At 40.7% G+C, this 25,810-nt stretch overlaps 1 protein-coding gene across 4 annotated transcripts in view; it reads right to left on the minus strand.

The window, feature by feature from the left end:
• The window catches only part of MAD1L1 (mitotic arrest deficient 1 like 1), an 860,690-nt gene that overhangs the window by 159,295 nt on the left and 675,585 nt on the right, over positions 1-25,810 (minus strand). The gene's annotated exons all lie outside the window — the stretch shown is intronic.

The following is a 25,810-nucleotide window of genomic DNA, read 5'->3' on the forward strand; positions in this document are numbered from 1 at the left end:
TTTTGCTGGGTAGGTGATTCTTGGTTGTAATCCTATCTCCTTTGCCCTCTGGAATATTATATTCCATGCCCTGGGTCCTTTAATGTAGAAGCTGCTAAATCTTGTGTTATCCTGATTGTGTTTCCACAGTACTTGAACTGTTTCCTTCTGGCAGCTTGTAATATTTTCTCCTTGACTGGGAACTCTGGAATTTGGCTATTATATTCCTAGGAGTTTTCCTTTGGGGATCTCTTTCAGGAGGAGATCTGTGGATTCTTTCAATTTCTATTGCCCTCTGGTTCTAATATATCAGGGCAGTTTTCCTTGATAATTTCTTGAAAGATGATGTCTAGGCTCTTTTTTTGATCATGGCTTTCAGATAGTCCAATAATTTTTAAATTCTCTCTCCTGGATCTATTTTCCAGGTCAGTTTGTTTTTCCAATTTTCATTCTTTATGGATTTGTTCTACTGTGTCTTGATTTCTCATAAAGTCACTATCTTCCAATTGCTCTATTGTAATTTTTAACGAAGTATTTTCTTCAGTAATCTTTTGGACTTCCTTTTCCATTTGGCCAATTTTGCTTTTTAGGGCACTCATTGGCTTTTTGGACCTCTTTTGCCATTTGGGTTAGGCTATTTTTTAAGGTGTTATTTTCTTCAGTATTTTTTTGGGTCTCCTTTAGCAAGCTGTTGACTTGTTTTTCATGATTTTCTTGCATCACTCCCAGTTTTTCCTCTACTTCCCTTACTTGCTTCTCAAGATCCCTTTTGAGCTCTTCCAAAGCCTGGGACTGATTCATATTTTTCTTGGAGGCTTTGGATGTAGGAGCTTTGACTTTGTTGTCTTCTTCTGGTTGTATATTTTGATCTTCTTTTCACCAAAGTAAGATTATAGTCTGACTCTTTTTGTGCTGCTTGCTCATGATCCCAGCCAATTACTTGAGTTTTAAACTCTTTGTTAAGGTAAGAGTCTGCTTCCAATGTGGAGAATGTACTGTCCCAAGCTTCAGGGGTTTGTATAGCTGTTTTCAGAGATACTTGTAGGGACCTGTAAATTTTCAGTTCTTCCAAGGTGGTATGATAAGGGGCGAGGTGTTTACTCCTTTCCTGGCCTGTGACCACAAGTATTCCTTTCTGTCTTGTAACTGTGAGGAAGGCTTCCTCTCCACAGCCACTACAAGCTCCACCAGCTAGCACTTCTCCTCACCCCCAGCACTGCGGCCCAGAACTGTGACCCAGATCCAAACAGGGGCAAAGCAAGAGATTCCTGCCTCAGCACCGGCAAAGAGATCCCTGCAGTCCCTCTCTGATCAGCCACTGGATTTCCCCTCAGTCTGTGGGCCTGAAGCTCAGGGAGCAGCTGCCACCCCCCCCCCCCAGGGCCATGCTCTTGGGGAATGGAGCTGAAACACCACCTTCCTTTCTGACCACCGACAGAAACAGACTTTTCCCACTGACCTTCTAAGTTGTCTTTGGCATTCATGGATTGAGGAGTCTGGAAACCTCCACAGCTGCCCGCGATTCAGTCCTCTGAGGCTGCTCCAGGTTTGCTGTGGCTTGGCCACCCACGCCACGCTGCACTGCGCTCCCAGCCCGGCGCGATACACCTTTCTGATCAATCATCCAGGTTGTCTTGGACTGGAAATTTGTTTCACCCTGTCTTTTTGTGGGTTCTGCTGCTTCAGAATTTGTTTAGAGCCATTTTTTATGAGTATTTGGAGGGGTTTGGAGGAGAGCTCAAGCAAGTCATTGCTTTCTCTCTGCCATCTTGGCTCCGCCCCACTCTATTCTCAATTTCTAGATAAGGAAACAGGTTCAAAGAAACAAAATGAAGGATTTGCTTGAGGTAGTACAAGTAGTTGGCGGTAGTATGGAAGTAGAACCCAGGCTTCCTGTCTTAATTCAAAGCCCTTTCCACTACACCATATTGTCTCAGTCACTAAAATATGACAGACAAAGGAAAATTACCCAGACCCTACAATCAATGTAAAGAATGATATTTTCCTGGCACAGCTTCACTGGTTGTTTTAAACACAAGAAAAAGAAAATCCTGGCTTACCTAGGTCCATTTAAGGAAAAGGAATAAATACTTGCCTTGATTGTATATGGAAATTGTTGCAGTTATCTCCTGTTCCCCATGCTTATGATTCACTTTCTCAATATATTCAATATAAATAGTGGTTGTATAGTGCATTCAAGATTTTATTCTAAATCACTATCAACTTTTCAAGTCTGCCTGCATCAGGTTATTTATTTAAAAATATAAGCCTCCTCCACCTCCAATCCCACACCAAACTAGTGACCTGGAATATGAATTTAAAGTTCAGCTAGTACTGGAAAAGTGTGGCCAGGAATGCACGCTATCAAGAGTGACCTAGGTTTCACTGCATATCAGAAGATAGAAAGAGCAAAGAAGAAGTAGTGAGAGCAAGTTTATTAATTATAGAGCAGGAATTCCATATGGCACAAAGAAAGGATGACAGATATGGAGTAAGATATTTTTGGGTAAGAGGTTAATGAAGAAGCATACAGTTGAGGTGGGGGTGGGGGCTGCTCTTTTGCAGCTGGGGGTTCATTATCAGAGAAATTGTAAGCATAGGAGGAGGTAGCAGGAGTATGCTAACTACAATTGAATGAGTCTAATCAACATACCAGTGAGGTCCTCTGATAAAAGGAGGTGTTTACTTCTAATTAAGGTTGACCCTCATGATGTTGGTCCAGTACTGAAATGCCTGACCTACCAAGTTGCTGTAACATACAAGGCACCTGAAATTCTGTGTGGCAGGTATGAGTAGGAGTTGGTTTGTTTCTGGACAGTGTCCCAGTGGTGTCCTAGGCATGATTTGAAATAAGTCTAGCAGTGACATGGTTATAAGGGGCAACCAGGCCTTTCCTAATCCCTCATGCCTTCTAGCAGTTCTGGAAGTCTAGCGAGGCATACCATACAAGGAAACAGTTTTTCTCTCCCTTGCTTGCCAGCCACAGAAGGGCCTCATCCTATTGCTCCTTCAGACCAGTCTGGAACACTTGGGGGAAGAGGTGTTTGTTCTGTTCTTGAGCAGGACTTGGCCAAGTTGTGCCACATCACGCTGCTCACTCTTACTGAGTTTTCAGTCCACCAAAATTCCAAGATCTTTTATCAGACAGAATGCTATCTAACTAGCCATGCTTTCTATATCTGATATTGTGAATTTAAGGGTATTCTACTTGCTGACCTCCAATTTTTCTATTTTCCTAGCAGTTCGTTACACTCACTTTTTTCAGATGAGGAAAGAATAGGTATGTATGTAATGTTCTTTTACCCTCATTTTGGGGGGATTAAAAATATGCCATTTGTTTTTATATCACATTAATTTCCAGATATATCTCTCTTTCTGCCCATGAAGCCATTCCTTTTAACACAGATTTAAAAATAAAAATGAAAAAGCAGCCCAGTAAAACCAACAAACACATCAACCATATTACAGAATATGCAATAACACACACTTTAACACCCCCCCCCCACAATGGAGGAAGAGATGCAACATGCTTTCAAGAATCTGAGCACACATTGTGAATCATTCAGATTTCAATGCCTATGAAACTCCATCTGCCTCTGCTGAAGAAATGAGTCTTTTAAGTCAGCATATATTCAAAACTCCTTCATTTGAAATTCAGGGGACCTAAAAAAGGCAAATTCAAATTAAAGTGGTCCTGGCTATCTGAGATCTCATTGTTATAGCAAGAGACTGGAGCACTTAACAAGCCTGCTTCTTCAAACAAAGTGCTGTGAATGGTCCTGATTACTTGTCAAAAGCGGGAGAGAGATGGAAGAGGAAGAGTGACAAGATTTCCTTATATTTGGTCTCACTTTCTCTTGTCTCTTCCAACTTACAAACAAGAACAATCCATAACCAGTCATTTATTTAAAATAAAACATCACTTGAATTACCCAGTTTTTGTAATAAATTATTGTGGGGACTGAGTTTGCACTCTTAATATATCAAGAGGCACACTTTTAGAGTAACCCTACAAAACTTACTGGAAAATCCTTTCTGGGTGATTTGAGAGAGGGTTTTATTTTGAATTAGACATTACTCTGAGTGAATGAGCACATAATAGTTGAGGTTTTATAGTACAGGTCATTGTTGGGATAAAAGACACAAGAATGCTGTGTTCCATTCAGGAGCTTACTCTAATGGCCAGCAGCATTGAATAAAACCACTAAACCTTAGACCACAAATGACTTAAGAAATCAGTCAGTACATTCTACCAAAATAGCAAAATTGGCCAAATTCCCCAAGACCTGATTTATTTTAAAAGGTCAATGTGAAGTTCCTGCTTTTAAGAAAAATCATCTCTGCTATTCATTTGCTGCCACCCAAAGGATAGGTCCATGGTGGCTTGATAAATTCTTAGTGTCTTTGGTCAGAACCAAGAATTCTGGACAGCTCCATCAGTGTATCTCTCTCTGTCTCTGTCTCAGAGAAAAGGGAAGGCAGTTCAGTCCTTTCCCAGACATAAAACGTTAGACCAGGAAGAAACCTTGGACATCAGCATTCTAGGCTATGCCCTCACTTTATAGATAAGGAAATACAGGGGTTACTGACTAGCCCAAAGGGAAAAGCCAGGTATAAACTCACCCCATAATCACAAGAGAAAAAAAAAGTGAAATAGGATCTTGATAAAATGGCTGAATTAGAGGCCAACTGCTGTTACACTGGTCCCCAAAATTAGGCAAGCCAAAATATAAGACGAGGTACTTGGTTTTTTGTTGCTGTTGTTGGTTTTGTTTGTTTGTTTGTTTTCATTTTGATATGTGAGCTGAGACCCACATGTTTCTTGGGCCAGGATAAGAATAAAAAAAGGAATGGAAGAGATTCCAAAGCTGCAACAGTAAATAACAACGGTGACAGATAAAAGGGGCAGCTGGCCAAAGAGACTGATGTGGCTGCACAGCTAGCCCTTTGCTGGGCTCAAGTTAAAAACAGGCTGTGTTTTAAAGATGTTAATGAGTATGGATCTTTAAGAAAAGTGTAAAGAAGAGTAAATCTCAATACAATCTATGACTTGTTAGGAATCCTAAAAATGACAGGAAAGCCTTTTAAAAATAAGTTACATCAGGGACTTGAAGAAAATAAGAAACATACTACAAGCCTATTGTTTAGTGATAACAGAAGATAGAAAGTAGAACTACTCAAATTCCTATTTTGCTTTTGTTTGTTCTTTTAAAACAAATTTTCAGAATGGTAAAAGGAACAAAAATAATCAAGAGGTAATCAGGATCCAAGATAAATAAAGAATATAGAAAATGAGCATCTTACTCTCCTAAACAAGTTCTAGTCACCAGTTTAAGGTTAATTACATCCAATTCCAACTAACGAGTTTATTAAGCACCTCCCATATGCAAGGTTGTGTTAGGTTGTGGACATACAGATAAAATGAAAAGAGTTCTTGTCTTGCACATAACTGGTACTTATTAAATGCTGGCTGAATGCTTGTTGAATAATTATGCATATGAGAATTTGAGTAAGAGGGAGAGAGAACAAACAAAGGAATAAGGAAATATTTCTCATAGGAGGAACCAGATATGATCTGAGCCTTTAAGGAAAATGGGATTCCAAGATGCAAGGGTGAGTACATTACAGGCATTCTTTGCAAGGGTTTGGAGACCAGAGATGGAGCGTGGAGCCCAGGGAACAGCAAATAGGCCAGCTTGCTTGGAATGTAGAGACTATGAAGAGAAGCATTATGCAATAAGACTAGAAAGGTAGGCTAAAACCAAACTGCAAGAGCTTTATATGCCAGGCTGAAGGTTTTTTTTATCTTAGGGGCAATAAAAAGGTCACATAGTTTATTGCACGTGAGCTTCCAAAGAACTTTGTTAGGAATGTAATGTAAATAATATTAGCCCCTTTTTACAGGGCAGCAGGGGTGTGTGTGTGTGTGCGTGTGTGTGTGTGTGTGTGACATTCTTAGATTGTGTGAGGGACATTCTTAAATTGGTAAGATATTAAAAAAATTACACATTCAATTGCTGACCCACTTTCAATGATTTTGATGAAGAAGCAAACTATAAATTAGGAGAATGCAATATAAATAGTCCAATTGGAATTTCCACAAGGTATCTGACAAAGTCTCTCATGATATTGTCATGGACAAAATGAAAAGACTAATTAGTCTTGGCTCCAAAGATTAGAACTTAGACCAAAATTAAAGGCAGGTATATTACCACTCAACATAAAGAAGAGCTATCTCAAATTGAATGGGCTTTCCCTGAAATTAACGACTTTCTTATCTCCAAAAGTCTTCAAGAAGGAGCTGGACAACTCACTGAAGATGAGAAAGGATCCTTTCTTCAGATACACCCAAGACCTGAATATTTTCCAATTCTAAGATTCTATGAACCATGTTTCTGATTTGCCACTTGAACCCTGATCATACCTACCTAATATTGACACATTAGGTGAAACATACATGTTAACTAAGGGGTATTCTCAAGATTTGGGATGGTTGGGCAGCAAATATTAGAAATGAGAAACTCACTCAAGAGGAACTCAATTTAGAGAATAGGAGAGCTGAATCCACAAGCTTACCACCATCCCTAAGCTATAGCAGCTGGTTTTAGGTGGCAAGGATCTAAACAGTACAAAATGCATTCATCAGCCAACCAGATCTGCTCAGGGTTTTTCCTTGAGTGAGAATATTTACTACTGCCGCAAGGCAGACAGGCCCAAGAGAGGAGAAGATCTTATTATTCTTCCATTTGTACTATACAACTGGCTAGAGGGCTAGGGAGAAAGAAGTACCACCAACAGCTGCTCTTTACATCTAGGTACTCTTGCTAAGGTATTCTTGGAATGTATCACAGCTCTTTGTGCAGCCAACGTACCTCTGGGATTGCCATGCAGTTACCCAATGATCTGCCTTATTTTAGGGACATACGATTGAGTATTCAGTAGCCCATTTCCCTGGGAGATCACACCTGCCTACCTGATGTTCATATCTAATTGCCTCTTCCTGCACAGAAGTAAACTTCAATCGCAGTTTAACTTCATTTAAATTTTCTAATGAAATAGAGTTTAGAAACTCAGAACATTCAGAAAAGGGCCTAGGTAAAGCTAGGAAAAGTAACAAGGTTAATTGACAGTGAAGCCATCTGTTCAGTGTCAAGAAGGAATGACTTATGAGACAAAAAGCTCTCTGGGAACATGAGAACTCAAAAACTATCAATGGAAGAAGAGAGGAAGAAGGCAGGCAAAGGATGACAGTGAAAATTATTTATGTATAGGTAATGCTTTATAGTTACAAAGTAGTTTATTTCACTTGAGCTTCCAAAGAATTTTGTGAGGAAGGCAGTGTAAATAATATTATCCCTCTTTTACAGGGCATTGGGGGTGTGTGTGTGTGTGTGTGTGTGTGTGTGTGTGTGTGTGTAAGCAACCAGAGACCAAGAATCATTCCTAGACTTGTTCAAAGTAACAGAGCTACTTAGTTTAGTGCCAGGAGCAGGACATAAATTCAGGTCTTCTGACTCTCACACAGCTCTTTGTACTACATCTATCAGGCAGCTTCCACCTCAGAGGACTTGGGATCATAAGGTCATGGATTTAGACACGTGAGAAGGAGCCTCAAAGGCCCTCTAGTCCAACTCTTTTATTTTACAGATGAAGAGACTGAGGGAGTTTAAGTTACTTGTCCAAGGTCACTCAGCAATCACATCCCTGCTTTCCTCCCCCAAACCCCATATCATAAGATCACAGGAGCAGATAATTTTGTGTTTAGAGCTAGAAGGGACCTTAGAAGTCCTATAATTCAAATTCCTAATTTACAGAGGGCCAGATATTAAGTGACTCATCAAGGAAATACAGCTTAGTAAGTGGCATGGCTAGGATTCAAAACTAGGTCCTACTACTACTAATCCAATCATCTTTCCACTGCACTAAAATAAATACGGGCAGTTAGGTGGCTCAGTGGATACAGCACCTGGAATAAGAAAGACCCAAGCTCAAATCTGACCTCAGATACTTATTAACTATATGACCTTGGGCAAGTCACTTAACCCTGTTTGTCTCTGTTTCCTTATCTGTAAAATGAGCTAGAGAAGGAAGTGGCAAACCATTCTACTATCTTTGCCAAGAAAACCGCAAATGGGGTCATGAAGAGTTGGACATGACTGAAACAACTGAATAATAACAAAAAAAATAGGTCCGTGAATGATGGAAATTTCAAAATGGTCAGTGATTTGGGGAACCTTCTCATCAAACCCATGCCCCTGGGGGTAAGGGCAAGAGGGACGATGGAACTAACCCAAGCCTGGGAACAAAGGCAATGAAGAGAATGGAAGGAGAAAATTCTCCTGAGGAAAGATGGCATGGTCCAAGTTATGGCCAAAGAGAATACGGCGGGGTTAAGGTCCAGTTGACTGGAATCCTAAATCCAAAGATGAGAAGCTGGGAAAGAATCAATATCAACATTTCCGTCACATGCTACATGTCAGGGGGCAGTAGGTATTGATGATTTCTCATTAGACTTCTTCACTCAAGACTTTATTTTGTTACCCCAGGGATTCAATCTTATCTGTCAATATGAGCCAGCTGAATCCTAGTTAGGCAGAAATCAAATGCTACAAACTATTTAGAAAGCCAGACGCAGCAGAATTTCAAACATGCTTTCTTCTTCCTCTTCATTTTTTAATCTATTATCCTTAATTTCCATCTCTTTGTTTTTTCCCCTCTTCAACTTCATCCATTTACTACTTCTAACTCTACCTCAGAACCCCATAATGGTTGACTAACTGTAACTACATTCATACTGGTGAGCCACAAGAAAATAATTGCTGAAATGAAACGAAAAGCTAAAATTATTGTGACCCAGTTATCTAACAGAAAAAGGTAGAGAAATACTTATATAGCCTTAATAATAGCCATTCACCCTAATCAAATCATAATCTATGCTGAGTGAGCATGGAATTCCTTCATTAGAACCTGATTTCATTTAATCCACTATTGTGTGTACCTTGTGGAGCAAAAGAAGGCTGGCAAATGTCCTGTACTTATTTGCAAGACTGGTTTAAGAGTAAAGGAAAAAAAAAAGACTTGAAGGTCATGTCTACACCCAAGGGCAGCAGAGGTAGTACTGAAATCTAATCTAAGAGTTATAAATCTTGTGCAAATCCCAGAGAGTGTCAACATGGCCCACAGCTAAAATTCAGGTCCTAAGTTCATGATTCTGCATTCTCCTTTCAATAGCTAAAGACTGTCAAACAACTCTAGCTCTGGGGGAAGTAAGTGAAGGAGAATGGGAACTCAACAGGAAATTGCTTTATGAAAGGAACTGAACAGATCTGTAGAGTAGAAGTGGAAAGAGAGGCTGGGGTGAGGGCTTCCAGAAATTCACTAATTCTGAGCATGCTGCTTTATGCCATACCTAGAAAACAGAAAACATATGCTATATGACTAAGAGTATCTTGGAGTGGAGGCGGGAGGCAGAGAAAGAAGGACCATTAATCTATAGTAAATTTCACTTGACCTTACCCTCTTGTGTAAGCCAAAGAAATGGGGCCTTGTTTTCCTTGCATAAATCTGGTAACCTTCATTGTATCCTGGCTGAACTAGGCAGAAAGAAAGAAAATCCACAGGTGGCATTTGAGCTTTTCTGCTGCCCTGCCTCCAGTCCCTGGTTGGGGGAAATATCTCAGGGGATGATGCACAGAAATATTTATATCATGAGATTTTCTCACATATGTTCCCCCCCGTTGGGAAAGCTTTGGGTGAGAAGTGGAGTTTCTGAGCTGTCTGCTCTCACACAGACAGCAGCCTAGTTCCTTTCAATGATCAAAGAATCAAAGAAGATGTGAGAATAATTAATACTCCAGGAGAAAGGAGAATGGGCTATGGGATGGGACTGCTTTTCAATTAGAGTAAATTAGAAAGAAAATAGAGGAAATCTTCTCATCACCTGACAAAGGTACTGGGGGGAGAGGGGCTGTGCGTGCAAGCGTGTGTGTGTATGTGTGTGTGTGTGTGTGTGTGTGTGTGTGTGTGTGTGTGTGTGTGTAAGAATCACATCGTCTGCTTTCTATATTTCTATTCTTTTGCACTATAATGAATGATGGGGCTGGTGGATACTTAAATGTCTAGATTTAGCTTTTCCACAAAAAAGGAAGGAAGGACAAATCCTACCCACTGAGACTGTGAGATTATTTGCATTTACCATTCTTCTTGTTTTCAATGGAGCTGAAGACTTGTGGGGCCTGCAGGGGACATACTAATGCAGACAGAAGGAAAACAGAGCAAAAAGGGAGAGAGAGAGAATCTAAAAGGCAGATGTTAGGAGGGGCTGGGAATTGGGTAGAAAAGCTGCTTTCTATATACTGAGTTGGCTATGGGGCAAGGACAGGAAATTAGGATGGTATGAGATCTGAAGCACTAAGGAGAGAGAAGATTTAATGAATCTTTATAGAAAAAAATCCAACCTAAATCCCAAAGCGAGATGGACTATTCATCAGTTCCAAGGCGGGTCCTAGGTTTCCCCAACCTGGAAGGCCTTCTTCTTCTCCCTTACTTGTTTAAGTCCTATGCATACTTCCAGACCTACCTACCTTTATGCCTTTTTGGCCAGTCCACCACCCTCCTGTCCTGCCCTCCTGCCAGAAATCTGACTAAATTCCATTTTTCTGCCCCTTCACCACAGCAGTACCTAAATTATAAAATTCATTTTGTTTTATAGTTATTTCTATATTTGTACCATGTTCCCTAAAAGATAAGTTCTTAGGTGTCAGGAACTGGAGAGTTGTATTTTCTACAGCATTTCAGAATTCCCTGCAAGCAGTACATGCTTAAAACATGTTTGATTGAATAAATAAATGTCTAAATGAACCCTTCATCTACACTCTCCAAATGACTTTGCTGAAAGGAGTATTCTAACCTGTCTTAACTATTTTGACCTATGCTAAGCCTGAAAGTCATATTCGAGGGCTATATGTGTAATTGGTCTTTAAAGAATGGTAGTGAGTCAACTTCAAAATTGCCTGGCCTTCTCCAACTAACACGCCCCCAGTGGGTTTAGCAGGCCCCCTTTCCCGTGCTTGCTGACTACCACAATCATAAAGAGTGTACAAAGAAATCAAACAAACTCATCTAGGCAGGCAATTTCGGGTCTTAAATCCCTTTCTAGCTCCTTTCATAATTTCTGGTCTATTTCCTCCACTCCGGAGAAGCCAATCGGAGCCAAAGAAAACCAACAGGGTCAGAACCTTTATTCTGGGCACAAATCAGCAGCTGGTCTTCTCCTGCCCAGCTGTGCAGACAAGAAGGAGGAGATTATGGCTACACAGTAATGAAGAAGATTACATGTCGATCAGGGAACATGGACGCAAAAGAGATAAAACGTGCTAAAGGGAGGAGAAACATTTCTTAAATGAAAACCTCATCACTCACCTCAGTGTTTGTTCACTGGATCATTGACCAGATCCGAAAAAACTGCCATGGGCTAGTATACTCATTCCCCAGTTAGTCCCCCCAGAACCAGGTCTCAGAAATGTATTTATTACTTTTTCCAATTATATTCTAGGGAGAACTATGGAGGATCCCATTGAATAATCCAATCAGTTTCTAAGGATTAGTCTAAGGAATCCTTAGTCTAAGGAAATATACAATACTGGCCTTATATGTTATGTTGACCTGGGAAGACCTGGTCTCAATATTCAGTGTCCAGCATAAGAAAGGCACTGCACATATATAAGAACAAGTAGGCAGACTCATATAATTAGTAGCATTTGAGACTAGAAACTAAGACACATGATTTCCCCTAAAGGGACAGCTCCAAGTCAAGGAGGTAAGAACAGGAGTAAGGACCCTTGTAGAAGTCTGACAACAACCCAATTAGAAGAAGCCAAAGCTTATTAAGGAGCAGTAGATTACTTTCTAAGATGAGCAAAGGAGAAGGAATTTGTTTTGCTTGACTTTGCATATTTGTTGAAAGGAATGTGTTCTTTTCTTTTTCTTTCAAATGATGCAAGAGGTAGAAGGGAGAGACATTTGCTAATAACAAAAAAGTTTTAAAAATAGACTGGGTGGGGGGGGTTGTTACCAATGTGGAACGCTGCATGCCTTTTCAGATATGGTCACTGTATTCTTTGTTTTTGTTGTTAAGTTATTTCAGTCATGTCCAACTCTCAGTGACCCCATTTGGGGTTTTCTTGGCAAAGATACTAGAGTGGTTTTGCCTTTCCTTCTCCACTCATTTTACAGATGAGGAAACTGAGGCAAACAAGATTAAGTGACCTGCCCAGGGGCACACAGCTAGTAAATGTCTGAGGCCAGATTTGAACTCAGGAAGATGAGTCTCCCTGACTCTAGGCTTGGCACTCTATCCATTGTGCCACCTAGCTGTAATTTGTTTCACTTAATGTTTTACTTTTGTTACAACAGACCTCTCATGTAATGGAGGTAGCCCATAAATACTTGTAATGTAATAAAACATATCACCAAAACAAAACAAAAAGATGATCACAGAGTCATAGACTGAAAGATGGAAGGGAATTCGGTTCGGGCTGCACAAGTAGCAGGAGGCACAGCTAAGGTATGAACCTTCTGATGCTGAGCCCAGCACTTTCCATTGCATGATGGTAGCTCTTTGGGAATCTCTTAATTTATGTATTGAGAGTGAGAAAGTTCCCTGTCAATGGAACTGCTCTCTTCTGCATCCACAGAACTACAGGCCATACCGTGCATGTTATTCCTTCATCTTCATCATTATCTTCATCATCATCACCATCATCTGTTTAAATCCTCCTCTTTCTCTGCACAGAAGTCATTCCTTCCATGACACCTACCTGACCTCTGCTTCCTCCCCCCATTCCCATGCCCCTCTAGTTAAAAATGAACTAAAGTGCAGAACCCATGGTTCTAGGATTTTGCTAGAGCATGACTTGGGACCTCACTTTTGCATCAGCACCTTCTACTTATTTGTCTGTATGCCTTATCTCCTCTATTATAGTCTAAGATCCTTGAGGACATGGAGTCACAAGTGTATTTCATTCTTCATCTCTGTTTCTGCAGTGCCAAGTAAGGTGCCTCAAACATTGAAGGTGTTCAGTAAATGTCTGTTGAAATGACTTAGAAGCTGCTTTCCACAAGGTGTGGTGAGTACCATACTTGCCACAGGTTGGGGCTGCTGGGCAGACATGGAGGAGATAATGGCTCCAGAGGGGTGAGTGGAGATAAGCGTGATGAGTTTTTACTGTTATCAGGTGTTGGCACGGCCAGGGAAGCAAAGAGATACAGCCCTATACTCAAGAATGCTTAAGCAGAGCCCCAATCTGCATTTTTAATAGCTAATAATTAAACCAGGATCCTCCCTCCCTGGGAGAGTGTGTGGCAACAATGATATTAATTTCTCCATCTTTAGGTTGGGGCAGGGGTAAGCTCTATTGACTTGGTAAAACTGGAAGTCAGGAGATCTGGGTCTTGCCTATAGTTCCGCCATTAGCTATGTGCCCTGAGTAGTCATTCCTCCTAGATGGGCAAGTTTTCTTATCTAATGAGTGTGGCTCTATGAGATGATACTTCTGTTACACTAAACTAATTAAACTAAAATGGGAAGAATGCTGGAAAGAAATTAAAGAGAAATAAAGAATTGGGAAGTTAATCAACACTTCTCTTATACAGCTCTGATTTTTAAAAAGAGCAGCAATGTGGTACGATGAAAAGAGTATTATGACTTTTAGGGAGTCAAGACTGGGATTTGAATCCTACTTCATACAGTCACTAGGTGACCATGGAGAAAACATAAATCATTTTGAGAATCAGTTTCTTCACCTAACAAATGGAAGCAATAAGAGTTGAAGTACATAACTCGAAAGGTTGTTGGCAAGATTGAATGAAAAAATGTGTGTAAAGTACCATCCAAACCTTAATAAGATATTGTTATTATCAATAAAGAGCTCAGGATAATCTTACAGTCGTCTGAAAAGAAATGGGAATATTAACTGACATGGTACTTTACTCCTACCTTCCCCACACACTAATTCAAGCCAAGCGGCCTGTTATAGAAATGACATCTTTCTCTCCCTCTGATCGGCCACTGTTATTTGAATTTCTTTTGCATCTCACCCTGATCTTCAATCCTAACAACCCAGATTTGTAAAGACTTGCTTCAGGGTAGAAAGATGTCCAGGGGCACAAGCCAGACAAATTTCCAATATTCCAGTCCTTGAAGTACATTTTCCAGGAGTACAGGTTATGGCTATTATCCTTTACCATCTTAGAAAGGGTTTTAAAGTAAGGTTATCCCAGGGACTATTGGGAAAATACAGTATTTCTCACTGAAAGAATCTTCTGACCTCCTGTGTTGTTGAAGGGGCTCTTTTGCATTCCTAGATGAGACCCCATATGGAGCTGAGAGATGGGGCTTAGTCTTCAAAGTCAGGGGCTAAAGGTTTGGAAATACCAAAAATGAAAGAGGGAATTAGGAAGGTAGAGTAAAGCATGTCAGTAGTTGTGTGTGTGTATGTATGAGAGAGACATATACAGAGATACAGAGAGAAAAACAGAGGAAGACAGAAACAGAGAGAGAACAGGGGTGGTGGTAATTTAGGGATTAAAGCAGGAGTCCTTAACTTTTTGTGCATTATGGAATGATTTGGCAATCTGACCCCTTCCCATAATGCATAAAATGCATAAGATTACCAAAGAAATCAATTATATTGAAATATAATTATCAAAATTTTTTTAAAAGTTCACAGGTTAAGAATCCCTGGTAAAATCCTAAGATATTTTGATGATAAAACTGACATGTAGACAGAATTATTTTGTTCCCAAAATGTGGTACCCATCCTTCCTCTTCACTTAGTTAAATCTTGCTATCCTCTAGGGCTCAGCTCAACTCTCACCTCTTCCATGATGCCTTTTTAGTTCACAGTAGTTTCATCTTCCCTTTAACTTATAATATTTGCAATCTATACCTACTAATTTCACCCTTATTACACACTGTCTTGTGATAGCTCTTGGGCTGTTCTTAAACACTGGTGCTAAATAAAGGGCAGGTAGGTAGGTGGCACAGTGGCTAGAGCACCAGGCCTTAAGTTAGAAAGACTCATCTTCCTGAGTTCAAATCTGGCCTCAGACATTTACTAGCTGTGTGACCCTGGCCAAGTCACTTCAGCCTGTTTGCCTTGGTTCCTCATCTATAAAATAAGCTGGAGAAGGACAAACCACTCCAGTATCTATCTTTACCAAGAAAACCCCAAATGAGGTCACAAAGAGTCAGAAACGACTGAACAACAAATGTTTATGTCCTATCTCTTCAACTAGACTGTTAGATTCTTAAGGGCAGGAATCTACTCTTATATTTGTTTGTGACCCTCATAATTCTTGGCACAGTAAATATTTATTGACTAGATGTATCCAACAATGCTACCCTTCAGATCCACGCAAATGAGCATTTTAAAGGCAAAAAGGTTAAACTCCTTTGATCGTTCACTCAATCAACAAGCGTTCATTAAGCCCTTACTACAGGAACGATCTCAAATGGGTCAGACTCCTTACCTCACTGTACTCTAGAAGTTGTTTCATGTTCATGGAAATCTGGTTGTATATTGAGTTTTTCAAAAGCAAATCATGTTTGCTTTTGAAAAGAGTGCTTGTTTTTTTTTAAAGCAGTTCTACTGTCAGTCACTTGGTAATTCATCTGATTTGAAAATATAGGTGTTTTACTTTTTGGCTTTGATGAGGATGAGGGTATATCTAAATAGTATTAGCCATCCTCTACCTCAGAATATTGTTAACCAAAACATTTTGGGTCTTGCCCAACCCCCTCTTTGAGAGGAGATAGGAGCTAACTAAAATAAAACAAGCTTTGAAGCATGAATAAAGATACAGTTCACTAACCAAGATGCTGAGTCAGATCCTTTGTCCTTTTCAGCAGCTTCATTTTTCAAATTTTCATTTCCTTCCCACCCCCATCCTCATTTCTTTTGGTTTTCTAAAGTTGGTACAGCTTCTCTCTCTCTCTCTCTCTCTCTCTCTCTCTCTCTCTCTCTCTCTCTCTCTCTCTCTCTCTCTCTCTCTCCACTTGTCTATCCATTTATTTATATATATGTATATGTTGTGTTGTTTCAGTCATGTCCAACTTTTTGTGACTCCTTTTGAGGTTTTCTTGACAAAGATACTGTAATAGTTTGCCATTTCCTTCTCCAGCTCATTTCACAGATGAGGAAACTGAGACAAACAGGGTTACGTGACTTGTCCAGAGTCACACAGCTAGTAATTGTGTGAAGTCAGATTTGAACTTAGAAAAATGAGTCTTCCTGACTCCAGGCCAGGAGCTCTATCCACTGCACCACCTAGCTGCCATAAAGACATACATACACACACATACATACATACATACAGCTACCTCTCGGGGTCTTTCCTTTCCTTAAGGAAGCTAAGATTGCTTGAAAGGCAACATTATAAATCTTTGGACCCTTTGAAGGTTTCTTAGTCATATTTTTCAAAAACCTTTTTAAACATCTTTTCTATATCTGGTCTCCTTAACTGATCTCCACTTTTCTTTGGCACATATGCTATATATTTGGCTCTAAAATTGCAAGGTAGGACCTCCACTGGTTTCTCACCCCCAGACAGATGCTTTCACTGTTCATATAGGTAAAAGTTACATAACAATGCCCAGTTGGAAGGCACTTTGACATTCTGGAGGAAAAAAAAAGAGAAAGAGGAAAAAATAGGCTATATAGGTTAATTAAAAAATGAGTACACTGATAAAATTGTACTTATCCCTGACCACTGGCCCCACCAGTACATAGGCTAGCCTCGCAAAACCTTTCCAGTCACTCTTGGTGCCCTGATGCAGAACATTTTGCAGGGTTGGACTTAACAGCTGTGGCAGTTCAAAATCCCTGCTTACTTGGAAAACAGAAGAATTACAGGAATGCATGGTTGGCTGGGCCTTGAGAGTCCACAGCCTTGCCTCTAAGTCACTGTGGCTGCTGAGGTAGCTACTGTTTTCTCAGCTCACTGGGGAATTCTGATGAGGCAAGTCACTACTCTGAATCCCTCTCCGAGGACCACTGAGTTGCTTCTGACTAATGCATCTATCCTTATTAGATCAATATGAAGCACAGCTAGGAATAAGAAGGGTCTCAAGGAGGCGAGGGAAGAAAGCTATAACAAAGTCTACTGCATCACCTCAGGAGTCCAAAATTCAGAAGTTCTAATCCCAGATCAGTGACATGCTGGCTATGTGACTATCTGTCTCCTCTGAACCTTAAAATCTCATTCTTGGCATCAAATTTCTTCCCTGGGAAGTCATAAAGATGAAAGAAAGGGCTGGGGAGAAAGTACTCATGAGATGCTAATAAGTACAGTGAGAGATGCCACGTAAACTCCAAAAAGAAAACAAGAGCTATGAATATATACTTGCCCACATAGCGCCTCTGCAAAACACTTCCACCTGCACAGCTCAACAACAGGTTTCACTTAGTCAAGGATGTAGAACTGGATGAAGTTCTAATGGCTTTGGGATCTTTTTTTTCTCCCCGATAAGGGGAGGGCACGGAGGCAGGCCAACCTCACAACCTAAATGCTGCCCCTCTGGGATAATCCCCCAACACAAACGGCAGTGCCTAGAGCCAGGTAGCTTTTTCCTCCCACAGCAGCAACAAAACATTCTGTCCATAGCTGGGACAGGCAGACCATGATTTCTCCTCCAGCAAAGCTATGTGGGACTGAGCGGCAAACCTTCAATTATCCCAGTGCACATCTGCAAAACCTGCTCAACTGGAAACAGGCATACAGCTATTTCTAACCCTGCCTTCAACCCCCTTCCTGTCTGAAAAATCATTTTTGAAGACAAAAAAAAAGCCACCAGGAGCTTGCTGTTCATTCTGTTTTTCCCCTCGAGCCAAATTTAACCACCACCGTGCAAATCTTTGTGTTGGCCCACGCTGCCACCGCGGTAAGATCCTGCCATGTCACCTGCATATGGGCAATGCTACAGATTGGATATGTTGCTTTTTATGGCTAGTGAAAAGGATGGATATTCTGATTAGTTGCTTTCTTTCAAGGCCTGTTATTTTCCATAATCTAACCTAACCAAACATATATCCTGCTACTATCCAACAAGAAACTCTCCACAAAGGTTTAAGTCAGGTCAATCTCTTCCTGTTCCTCACAGAAGCCTTGGTCACCCCTGCCTCCACACCCTTTGTCAATGCTATTCTTTCCACCTAGAGTGCTCTTTAAATAAGTAGTACTAGCTGCTTATCTTAATCCTACCTGCATTACAAAGGCTCGTTAACATCCTCAAACCTCAACTATTCAAGTCCATTGTGATCTCTTGGTGTTTATTAAAAATCTTTGCCTTTTGAGTCCTTAATATGCCACAAAACAAAAGAGCCTCAGAGGCCAATTCTCACACCACCTTTATTCATAATGAGAGTTCACTCTAAACCCGGCTGACGCCTTGGCGTGAAGACTTCCAGCAAAGGAGAACCCACTAGCTCCTGGGGCAGGCGATTGCACTTTGGGACAACTCTGATTTATCTGGAAGGTCTTCCCTCACCACAAGCCTTCCTCTTTGCAGCTTTTATCCCTCATTTTGTTAGGTGGGCAGAATAGTTTTGAGCCCCTTCCATGTGACTACCCTCAAAATACCTGAAGAAAGCCCCTACAAATCTCTTTTTTTCAAGCTAACTATCCTTCACCTAACATTTCCTTACTTATTTAGCCTGTTCTACTGACCTACTTCATCATCATTATCATCACCATCATCACTTTTTTACTAGTGCTAAATACTTTTGTAAAAAAAAATTATTTATTTTTTTGGTGAGGGCAATTGGGGTGACTTGCCCAGAGTCACACAGCTAGTGAGTGTTATGTGTCTGAGGCTGGATTTTGAACTCAGGTCCTCCTGACTCCGGGGCCAGTGCTCTATCCACTGCACCAACTGCCTGCCCTGCTAAATACTTTTGATGAATCTTTGCAGTACAATTTTAGGTCTGCAAATGCTATTCTGTCTTCATTTCTATTCTACCGCACCCCCATTTTCCCCTTGAAATTCTATACTTTTTCTTCCTCTAAGTCAATTTTGATATTATTTTTGGTTTAGTCCTACTAAGTACCCTCTTGGTAGTATAAATGGTATAGCACTAAATCTGTAAATTAATTTTGGCAGTACCATCACTGATATTACACTAGTATTCAACCCAATTATGAACAATGACTATCTTAATTGTCATTCTCTTTTTTATTTACTTTATAATTATATTTACCTAAGTCTTGAATATGTTATATAGCTTGATTCCCAGACATTTTTTATTCACTCTGTAATTATTTTGAAAGGGATTTCCCTATTATTTCCTCCTGGATTTTGTTATTACTATATAGACAAATGGATGATTTTTGTGGATTTATTTTGTATCCTGATGCTTTACTGACGCTATTAATTGTCTCTGTTTCTTTAATGATTCTCTTGGGCCTCCATGATTTTTCAAAGATCAGTGACAGGGGCTCAGTAATCTCATCAGCCAGTTCTTTTAGCACTCTCAGATGTAGCTCCTCTGGATCTGGAGACTTGACTTTACAAAAGATAGTTGGATACGATTTTACTTTCTTCTTACTTATCTTGGATATCAACTCTCTATGAGCATTTTCCTTCATTTTCCAGTTCAAAGATCAGTCTTCTTGGCAGAGAAAAAAAGATGCAAAATAACTTTGAGTAGCTCTGCGTTCTCTCAGCTGTCTGTTATCATCACCCATCCACCCTCACCAGTTGTTCAATCCCTTCTTTGATCCTCTTTTCTATATAACTTTAAAAAAACCCAACCTTTTCAGTTGTCCCTAACTTTCTTTGAGCTTCAGTCAGTTCTAACTTTTAATATTATTACCACTCTTCTCAGAGGGCTGTACCATGCTTCTGCCTTTATTTCTCTTACCTCTCCTTGCATCATATTTTTTAAAAATCTAAGTGGTTTTGCTTTGCTAGTCATATTTGGTAAGAAGTATCCTCCTCCCCCTACCCCTTACCAAACACAGGGGAAGGTGGGAAGAAGAGAAAATAAATGCCTTTTAATTGGAAAAAAAAATTAAAAACCAAGTTTATCACTGAATCTCTTGTCATTCCTAGGTTCTAGAAGAACATATCTTGAAAGAGAGGTTGTTAGGCCTTCTTCCTCCTCACTGGAATTAGGCTCCCTTTTGGGCCTTCAAAAATTTATTCTTATGAGTTTCCCATCACTCCTGGACTCAATTCCCTTGTAGAATACAATGCAATGATACCTATTCTTTCTTCAAATCATCTGAAATCCACTCTCCCCAAATCTAGCCTGTATGGTCTACCATGCTCATCTTCCCTCTCTTCCATTTTACGTTTTAACAGGAAATGGTCACCTTCACTCAAGGTTCTCATTTTTCCTACCACCAGGAATCAGTCCCTCCTTCTTGGGGAGAATCAGGGTCAGAAAAGAATGGTATCTGGTTCCTCCATCTTTTAAAGGATAAAATTATCAATAAAGCAAATAATTTTCTCTTTTTGTTCAGGTGTCCAATAAACTTGCTTTTGTTTCTGCCTCCATTCTTCACCCAAATGCACCCCACCACTTAGCAACCAATCCTATGCTTTTCGGTTTTGTTCTCTTACAATTTAATGTGTTTGGGTCCTTAACTCTGTAACTATATTGTAGGTTTCATGAGGGCAAGGATCCTCTGCAGCATCTCTCCCTGCACTGGACCCATAATGGGTTTTAAATAAAAATCTTTAAACTGACTAATCTGGCATTGAGAACAAACAACTTTTTCATATGAATGTAAACAAAAACTCCTAGAGCACTTCTTGCTGTCTAGATAATTGGAATCATTAAAAGAAAACAAAGGCCTCACTGCCAGGGACACAGAAGAATGTGATTCAATAAACAAACTGGGAGAAATATTGAGTACCAAGAACATCGCTGTCTTCTCTCTTCCCAGGGCTCAAATAACCAGTAGAACCTTCATGTTTGGCAGCAGAGGACAGTGAAAGAATTCTAGATTTGGAGTTAAAAGAACTTGGCTTCAAATAAAGCAATGCCATATTATAAACTTGGGCCGTTCACTTAGCATTTCTGAGACTCAGGTTCCCCAGCTGTAAAATAAAAGGGTTGAATTAGATCCAACCCATGCAATACAAGAAGCATTTATTAAATGCAAATTCATATTCTAGGTGCTGGGGATAAAAAAGACAAAATGAACAGCAGTCCTTGATTTCAAAGAACCTACTACATTCTACTTGCAGGATATACTTTATAATAATTTATAATAATTCATAATAGAGATGGGCTGCTGAATTCAGGAAATAGCATACAGGCCAGTAGAATATAGTCTGTGAAAGGAATTAATGTGCCTATAAGGCCCCTTCTAATTCTTGTTCTATGACACTGTGATCTTACTTCATCTTCCAACACAAGGAAAAAAAGCTATTAGATCAGTCCTCAAAGACTGGCATGGCACCAGGCCTGGATCTTGTGGCAGATATTTCAAGTGTGCCCAAATATTGTTATTTAAGGTTGTTGTATAGGGGGTGGGGGTGGGGAGAGGTATTGTTATCCGCTGTTAGTCTTAGGTGAGATGAGAATAGGTTTCTATTATCAATCTACCATCACAAAAGTAAGAACATTATAAGTCAATGTCAACTGAAGATATGCACCACTGATTGTACCCCTAGTGAAGAGGAATGAAAAATTAAAAAGTCTTGGTGGGTGTCCATTTGAATTTCTAACTTTTTGCACTAGACACAAGAAATAGCCCTATGAAAATCCCTGTCTACTTGAGAACTTGATAAGTTGGGATTGAAGAGAAAGAATTAAGTCACTTCCTTTCCCTTGGCCTCATTTTCTTTCCTCCTCTTTAAAATGAAATGGTTAGACTAGATTTCACTAAGGTCCTTCCCTGATATTCTAGTCTTATGATTTGTCTAGTGGCCTATAGAGAAAAATCTCTGTTTTGCACATTTCCTGAGCTGGGCAGCGAAGGAGAAAAGAGGAACTTGAGCACTTAGAAATGAAGGCCAGTGGCCCAAGGGGCATGGCTGCTTCTCCACTTGAGGTGCAAAGATTGTCCCATCCTATAAAAATAACAGTAGAATCAAAATGTTCAAGCCAGAAATGGCCCTGGAGATTACCTACTCCAGCTTCCCTATTTTGTAGAGAAGACTCAGGAAAGTTATAACATTAACTAGTTCAGGGTCATTCAGTGTTGGTGGCAGGGCCAGAGCTAGAATTTAGGTTAATCTATATTGACTCCCAGTCCAATTCATTGTCCACCTTAAAGGCTTCTTGCTTTTAGAAACCTTTGCCAGGATTTGCCTAAGTTAACAAATGTGTGTGGCAATACAATGAAATGGGAGTCTGTTCCTCTGTCAAAGCCCCAGACCAAATCCTGGCACCTACACAAAGCCTGAATCACTTGTCTGTCCAGATTTCTTCACCAGTTCAGATGTCTGAGCTAAAGGAATCAACATGCAGAAAGGTTTATGGGGTCCTGGGGAATTTGGTGTTCGCTACATCTTACACAATTTCTGAGCCTATTCCCATGTCAAAGGTCTCTGAAGAAACTCTTGACAGTGGGAGATAAGATAGCTGCAGTGAGATTGAATAATATGCTGACTGCTGTATAGATGTGTTCTGAAAATGTCTACAGACACTGGCTATTGGTAGGATGAAGGTGAACAGGTCAAAGTGCCCCTCAGCAACTGCCCTAGGGCCTGCTGTTCCTTCAACGAGCAAGGAAAGCACTTGCTTCTATCATCTACAGAATCAGTTTGAGGTGTACCCCTAGCCTGCATCAGAGAAAGGAGGAGGCCAGCACCAGAACAGAAAAGCAATTTGGCTACGTTTCAGGATATCCTCTCAGGGAGAATGTGCAATGGAACAAGGCTGCCTGTGGTCTGAGCTTTATTGCTAGGTACAAAGGGCAGCTTGTCTACCTGATGACAAGGCAGGAGCCAGAAACCTCTCCAGTGCCATTCTGAGGGCTACTCAAGGGACTAAGGCAGGAACAGTCAGTCAGTCAACTAGCATTTATTCAGTGCTTAGTATGTGTCAGCCACTGTACTAAGTGTTGGCTATGCAAAGAAAGGTAGCACTCAGTCTGTGCCAACAAAGAGCTCACATTTTAATGGAATGAATATCTAAGTAAAAACAAAATAAATTAAGAGTGGATGGAAGATAATCTCAGAGGGAAGGCAGTAGGGACTGGGGGGTCTGGGAAAGGTCTCTTGCAGAAGGTGGCTTTGCTCTGAGTTGTGAAGGAAGCAAGTTCATTCTAGGCATGGGGAATGCAGATGGAATGCTGTGTTTGAGTAGCTGCTAGTAGCCTCGTATAGCTGGATAGCGGGATGAGTAAAGGGGAGTAAGGTACAAGTAGACAGGAAGTGAGAGAAAGGTGCTACATTAGGAAAAGCTTTAAATACAACCGGAGGACTTGATTTCTGATGCCACAGGTAACAAGGGGCTTCTGCAGCTCACTGAACCAGGGCAAGGCAGGGGTGGTGGTGGTGGCGACATGGTTAGATCTACACATTAGGAAAGTCAACAAGTGGTCAATCAGAGGATGAGTTGGAGTGGGGAGAGACCTGAAGTTGGGAGACCAGAGTACTCCAGGGGAGAAGTGATGGCGGCTTGAACTAGGATTATGGCTACATGTGAGGAGAGAAGCTCTTTAGGTAGCCTTGGAGGCCCATTCCAACCCAGACACCACTCTCAACACAAGAAACAAAGGAAATGAGATACAACTGACAAGAAAAACAAAACTCAAAACCATGCCCAATTCTCTACACATAACTTGCTGGGATAGAGCAGAGTAGCCATATCTTGAGGCAGCACAATAATGGGGAAACTTGCTGAGTTTGAAAGAACTAACATCTTACAATTAGGAAACCTGACATGAAGTGCCTCAAAATACAAGTTTCCCAGCCTGAGTCTGCCAGCAATTTCCTTTCCTGTATTCATAATTGATACCAGATGGTGCTACAAATTTGCACAATGGTTCCTGAAAAATTAATGCAATGATTAAAATTTCAGTCCCTCTTGAGATGGAAGGCGTTTGGATAGGCACTGGTTATTCCTTTATGATCTTGGGGTGTCTTGGGAAAGTTGGCCAAATTTGTTGCCTATTTGCATACCTCTCCACTCCCCATTCCTCTGCAAACTCTACTTAGAAACAGGAAAACGGAAATCATCATTATTTAAGTTTGTTAGTATTTCCCTGGGGAATGCTATTTGGGGGAGAAGAGGTTGGGGAAAGTGGTATGTTGGTTCATCTGATGAACATCAGATGTTCCTCTAATTATGATTAGTTCTTTAAATGGATGGAACAATTCCTGAGGGTACTTCTGCATCGATGACAAGCTAGTGATACAGACTAACAGGGTACTGAAGAGACAGGAACAGGCTCCAAATATTACAATATTTTATTTCTTCCTACAATTCCTCTTGGGGACAGCTAGGTGGCACAGTCAATAGAGCAGCAGGCCTGGAGGCAGGAGGACCTGAGTTCAAATCCACCCTCAGGCACTTACTAGCTGTGTGACCTTGTACAAGTCACTTTACCTTGTTTGCCTCAGTTTCCTCATCTGTAAAATGAGCTAGAGAAGGAAATGGCAAACTACTCTCGTACCTTTGCCAAGAAAACCCCAAATGGGGTCACAAAGAATCAGACATGACTGAAATGACTGAACAACAACTAAACACTTCCTTTTATATTCTTTCCACCTTCTCGCCCCCATGGAAATTTGAAGTTTCCCCTGGAAAACACTGCCACTCATTCTTTCATGTTCCTTGACACAAGGGAGGGGCTCAGTGCCTTTCCTCATTCCCTGGATCCCTCCCCCTCCTATCCTGAGGTATCTGGTCATTCTCTAGCTTTCTCATCTTCAGACTCTCATTATACCCACTGGTCCAATCTATTGTCTACAGCTCAGCCCAAGTTCTCTCTCTCTGCAAATAACTCTTCAATAGACCCTGCTATTCTGCCAAGCTCTCATCCTACAGGTCTTCTTTCTTCCACAGTCAACTTAGCAGAAAACACTGATCACACTTAAGGCCTCCACCTCCACATATTCCATTCACTTCTCAAATTCTTGAAATCTGTTTTCCAACTCACTGGGAAATGTTCACTTCAAAATAACACACAATCCCTAACCTCTAAGTCCAAAGTCGTCACTCTACTTGACCCCTGTAGCTTTTGATACCATTGATACCATACCATCCCAGGTTCACTCTCCTCTCTTGGCTCTCATCACAAATCTCTTTTCTTCCGGTTCTTTTCCTCCCTTTCTGAGCATTTCTACTCAATCTCCTTTGCTGGAAACCATCCATCATTTGCTACATCATCATCTATCATGCTCTACCATGTGCGTCCCCTCAGAACATGTCCTAAGCCCTCTTCTCTCCCCCATTTTAACTTGCTCCTTTGATGGTTCTATCAGCTCCCTCAGGTTCCTGTGAATCTAGGTATAATTTCTCTTCTGAGCTCTAGTCCCATGTCTCCAACTGCCTAATAAACATGTCCACCCGTCTGTCTTATCAGCATCTCAAATTCAACCTGTCGGTAAGGAAATCATCTTTCCTTACCTCCATTAAATTCCCCTATTTCTATTAAGGGCACCATCATTCTTCCAGTTACTTAGATTCACAGCCTCAGAGTTATACTTGACGTTTTCCTTTCCTTCATGCCCTCTCCAATATCCAATCACTTGCCCGGTTATGTCTACTTAACTTCTGTAACATCTCAAGCATCTGTCTCCTTTCTATACATACACAGCCCACACCTTGGTTTGGGCCCTTATCACCTCCTCTTGCCCGACCTGCCACAA

This window comes from Phascolarctos cinereus, unplaced genomic scaffold (genome assembly GCF_003287225.1).
Source record: "Phascolarctos cinereus isolate Bilbo 61053 unplaced genomic scaffold, phaCin_HiC Scaffold_4;HRSCAF=312, whole genome shotgun sequence".
Lineage (NCBI taxonomy): Eukaryota > Metazoa > Chordata > Mammalia > Diprotodontia > Phascolarctidae > Phascolarctos > Phascolarctos cinereus.